This window comes from Solanum tuberosum, unplaced genomic scaffold (assembly GCF_000226075.1).
Source record: "Solanum tuberosum cultivar DM 1-3 516 R44 unplaced genomic scaffold, SolTub_3.0 scf00258, whole genome shotgun sequence".
Lineage (NCBI taxonomy): Eukaryota > Viridiplantae > Streptophyta > Magnoliopsida > Solanales > Solanaceae > Solanum > Solanum tuberosum.
The window spans coordinates 110,974-117,001 of NW_006239179.1; positions in this window are offsets into that span (position 1 = coordinate 110,974).

Sequence of the window (6,028 nt, forward strand, 5' to 3'; positions counted from 1 at the left end):
AATAAGAAAATCCTACTACAACAAAATAAGTTCACAAAACCACTTAAATAAAAGAATTCTAAACACCACTTTTAAGCAGCGACACCATTTTTTGATAATGCTCAACTGCACTTCTTTCGATTCAAAGTGTAGGCGGTCTCTAACATGTATAAACCCAACGATGAGTTGGGGTCGATCCCACAAGGAGTGATACGTTAAATAATTCAATTACGAAGTAAAAAAGTGTACTAATCTTTTGTAGAAGTAAAATGCTATGAAACATAAAGTAAATCAAAGAGTTTCAATTATCAATATTAAAGGGGGATTTAGTAACCAATTGTTAACAAAATGCAATTAACACGGGATTTGAACTATTAGAGAGAGGACCTTAGGAATGTGATCAATCGAATACTAATTTCACTAAATGGGTAATTATTTATTGCTTTAAGTTGGTGAAACTCAATGGGTAGGATAGGTTGTAATTATGATAGCCATTTCTCAATCAACTATCATGTTTCGAGTGAGTTCTCTCGTACATCAACAAGCTTAGCAATACAAAGAAACCCAATTCCTTAATTAAACTTCCTTTTTTCAAGCTGGGTTGTAAAGACACAAATAAATAAAACAATCAAGTGTTCAATCTACTCTATGAATATTTCTCAAGCAATTATAGAGAGTTACGCTAAAATTGAATTTGCAACTTTAATTCATAAATGAAAACATGAATAAACAATTGAATTCACTTTAAAACAATCCTAAATTCTGCAATTAACAATACCCATAAGCTAATTTATGTATTTGATTACATGATCACACCCCTAAGATAAGGGATTTTAGCCAAACATAGCAAAAAGTAAAAAAATCGTTACCAAAAATATTATCCATCCAAATTGTAACGATCAGCAATTCTCAATGCAAAGTAAAACTAGAATCCTAAACCCTCAAATCCAAGATCAAAATCCTCTTCAAGAGTATTCAACAATGTAAACATGTGCAAAAGCTCTCAGAACAGGGGAATAACAGGGGAATACACTGTCTGGGAACTCCTTTTCCCTTTTCTAAAAAATCAATTTATACATTCCAAAAAACCTCTCAAAATTTTTACACGAAGTCCAATCGGCAATATTAGTCGGGATCGCTGAATGACTCGTTGATCTGCCCAAGTGCATTTCTTCTTTTCGTTTAGCTTGACTCCTCTGTCCAATTATTCTGGAAAATTTAGCGAGCTGGATAGTTGTCGCTGTTCCATTCGGTGAGAGGCCTAAGTGTATTTTCGCTAGCCGAGTTTGCTTGATCTATGGGATACTTTGCTTGAAGATTTGGCGAGCTGTAGGCTAACTTACCTAGTGGCGGAGTTGCTTTTGCGAGTTCCTGCTTCTCTTTTCTTTAGCTTTTCCAACTTTTTCATTCCTTTTCACATCATAACGTCCTTGCCTTGTTCTTAAGCCTTCATTGTTGCATATAAACAGATCAATTTTTAATGTTATGATTTAAAGCGCATGGGGTCATCTTAAAGGTATGATACGACTTCACGTTACTTCAATTGAGCTTGATTAAGTGAAAGTAGGATTATATGTGTGAATTTGAGGTAAATACCTAGTTGACCATGTTGAATTTCCTAGAATCCATATTTAGGCTATTGCCGGGTTTTTAGGATTTTGATCAGTTGTAATTTGTGATCATCCTTATCTTGTGGTATGCCGTAATTGTTGTGACTAATGGTTTATTTGTGCATGTTTGGCCTTATTCAAGGCATAGACTACTAGTTTTCCATGGACTTGCATTATTTGGAGCTACTTGGCCTTAACGTTGTTCGAATGTCATTTCATATGGCTAAGCTCCCTTTAGACTTGTTTAGCAGACTCATGTCTAATAAAATGAACCTTTTATTAGGTGTTGATTCATATATGATAATCTTCTATCCATTGATCCCTCTTTTTATGACCCTTTGGTTTATGGATGAGGTGTCGAGCTTTGCTTGACCATTTAGCAAATTAGTTTGTCCAGCTAGGAGTATTGTAATGATTACTTAGAAATGGACATCGTTTTGGGGGGTTTTGTCATAATCATTTGACATGGGATAATTCCACAACTATTATAGTCACATATTTTAGGTTGGCATCTAATCTATAGTTGTAGTCCATGATCCTGGCTCTTTTATAATCTATAGAGTTGATACATTTCGATTAGATCTTACTGGTCACTTTAGAGGCCTTTTTGTGGTTCGAGGTCTTGGCTATGCAATCTCTAGATTTGATGAGCTTATTGATCCTTCTAGAGGCTATATGCGGTTCGAGGTCTACTGCAAACTACTTGTCTATAGATGTTCTTAATGGTTACTTAGAAGGCTATGTTCTATTCAAGGTTTAGGCTAGGCTTTCCCTGTAAATAGATTGTCCGGGTTGTGCTCTTAGTAGGGTTAGCCTTTCTACGTACCTGTCAAGCTTATAAGGGTCTATTCGGGTGTTTATTAAAACTAACACGTGAGTGTACCTTCTTGTTTTATGGGGAGTCATCTAGGATTAATTATTTGTACTTATTTCTTCTCTATCCTTAATGCACTCTTGTGCATCTCTATCAAATTGCATACTTTTGACCTATGCTTATGTTTTATTCTAGCATTTCTTATTTCTTTTACTTTATTTTCTCATTGTTCCTATTAGGGGTGTTCACGGGTTGGTTTGGATCGGTTATTGGTCAAAACCAAAACCAAACCAACTTGATCGGTTTTAAAATTATCAAAACCAAACCAAACCAAATACAATATACATTTATCGGTTTGGTTATTATCGGTTTCGGTTATTCGGTTATTAACCATACACAAAAATAAAAGAAACAATTCATTTAAAATGTGAAAAAAGTGACAACAATCCATTCAAAACGAAAAATAGTTAGAATGACTTAAATTAGTAAACTTTCAATCACTAAATTTACTATCAATAAAGCTTTAAAATTCACTATATTGGCCTAGAAGGAAGAGACAATAACATTTTCAGCCCCACAAAGAATTGTCATAGACACTCATATACATGAAATCAATAAGATAAATGTTTCATCTTGGGCATTTTTGCTTTCAATAAGTAAATTATAAAGAAATTTTAATGAAAATATGTATAAGATCTTTAAAATTATTTATAAAAATAATATAGTTTCATCTTGGGCATTTTTGCTTTCAATAAGTAAATTATAAAGAAATTTTAATGAAAATATGTATAAGATCTTTAAAATTGTTTATAAAAACAATATATTAAGTATGTATATTAATAAAATATATGTATATAATTCATCGGTTCAGTTCGGTTATTTCTTCGGTTTTTTCGAATAAAACCATAACCAAACCAAATACTATCGGTTTTCAAAAATCTAAAACCAAACCAAACCAAACCAAATCCAAATAAAATCGGTTTTATTTTATCGGTTTGGTTTGGTTTTTCGGTTTGGATCGGTTTTTATCCAAACCGTGAACACCCCTAGTTCCTATGATGCCTACTGAGTACCTGTTGGTTTGATACCCATGCTACACTCTATATTTTGGTTCTGCTTCTAGGACTTGTACTGCTTTGTTTTAGAAGCTCTATACTTGCGAATTCCATATTCTGGGAGGGATCTTTTATTGTATATATATTTTTTAGTTTTCATCCGCATGTTCTTCATTGTCTGTTATTTAATTGCCGCTTACAGTTTATTTTTACCCTTACACTCATTACTCGTTGTTCTAGGTTATGGGTTAGCTTACCTTTTAGTGGGTTATCGTAGGTGCCATTTTGACTCAAGAAAATGGCGTGTGACGCTTAATTTTATAATATACACTTTGTTCTTATTTTTTTTTCTTCAACTCATGATTATCCGGTATTTGTGATTTGTAAATAATTCAATTGAATGAATAGATTAATAAATCTAGATAAATTAATTACTTGAATTTGTTATAATTTATAGAATACATATGTATGCAACATGTTGACTGTACATGCAACATAAACTTCTCTAGGAAGAAGACGACAGAACACTTGAGAGTGTTGAAGGAACACTGAATTGTTTTAATTAAATGATTTCAGTTGTTGTATTAAATATAGTGGGTCTAAGCGCATTTTTTTAATGAAATATTGAATTTGGGTTGCTTCACTCTGTTTCAGTAAGTGGCCCAACTCTGAATATTGAGTTGTATTTGATTTATACAAGTATATGTATAGGAGTTGTATTTATTTTACACTAATTATTAGAAGAATATTCTTGTCAACTCGATACTTTACGACCAAGTCCAACATTTTCTTGATCATCAGCAGCAGATGTTGGTGAAACACAACACTTACAAACTCCATCAATACATTCCTTAATTCCAATTATGCAGAACAAAATTACTGCGGCACAATCTCGATCGCCACATTGTTATCCTATCGCCACATCTAAGGATTAAAAAATAATAGTACCTCATTAAAAAAACATAGATAGCAGAATATTTATAATCTGTTTGTCAATATTCTATAGTACTAAATAGAATTATTAACGAGTTTTGTTGTTTAGCTATAAAATTTGTCCGTTTCTTGTAGTGGGGTTTGTAGATTGAGATACCGAATCTATAGTGGGTGTGACTACACATGCCCTATAAAATCATAAAAATGTAAAAATTAGCCCATAAAAATATGACTAATCCAATCCATTTATATTCGGGAATAAGTCACTTATTGAGTGACTAAATACATTTTGATCGATCCTCTCAATTCAACCATGTAAAAGGTTTTTTGATATTTAACTAAACCCACCCGTATAAAACCCCTAATGAAATCACTATTTTCATAGATCTTATTATTGTTATACAATGAAATTTATCTATAGAAGATTTGTTTATTTGAATATTTTTTTACATCTACAACCAAATATTATTATAAAGAACATACAACATAACATCACATGACAATCGATTGAAATTATTAATTTTTTTAGCAAACAATAATATGTATTTAGTGGAGAAGAAAGAAACACTAACCGAATGAAAAGATCAAAGAGGTGACAAGAAAAAACACAACCACCGAAGACTTGTCCATGTTGTATAGAGGGAAGTAGTATAGTTCATTTTTTTACTTTGAAGTGTTTCTTATTTTCACAATATATACTATCAAGTTCATTAATATCATCCCAATTATAATAGTCAATCGATAAATATTAAGATCGATATGGTCAAAATAGATAACAAAGTAGTAATGACGGAAACACCATGATATATAGAAAGAACACTTATAGGAACAGTAAAAATATGGATAACGAGAAACTAAGTAAGAAACATACTAGTAGAAAGTTAAGGAAAATGAGAAGAAAATTAAAGAAATTATATCCGGAATATAAAAAACTCAATATTACAAAAATTGATAACAACAAATTAGATCAATTAATAGATAATATATCTAAAATAGAATATAAATATATTCAATACTTAAAGAAACAATGAATAACGAGAATGAAGAATATAGACAAAAACTTAACGAAATAATTATAGCAAAAAGACAAGAATTGAGACATAGGCAAAATAGACTTAATAGTAATATATTTGCAGGAATTTGTAAAAAATCTATAACAGCACAGAGGAAAACTATTTTATATCTACAAATACAAATAGAAAGATTAGAATATACACTACAACACAACTTATAAATGAATAAAGAAGAATACGCAATAGATGAAAAAACATATGAAAACTATGACGGATTAAAAATAAAGATAATATTTTCTAATCTAGGAAGAAGATATAAGAAAATAGGTGATAATCTAAGTTTAATGTTAGAAAAAGAAACGGTAAAACTAGAAGATAGTTTAACTGCTATGATAAGAATAACAAAAGAAAATAAAGAAATAGATAGAAAAACGGAAATCAAAAAAATAAAACAACAAGCAAAAAAGGAAGTACAACAATTAGAAGAAGTAAAAAATACTAAAATAATAGAACTAGAAAAAGAACTAGCAATATTAAAAGAAATGTATGAAATTAAACAAAAAAAAAAGAACAAAAAACAAAATTAGCAAACGAGATAATGAAATTTAAAGAAAAATTGCAATT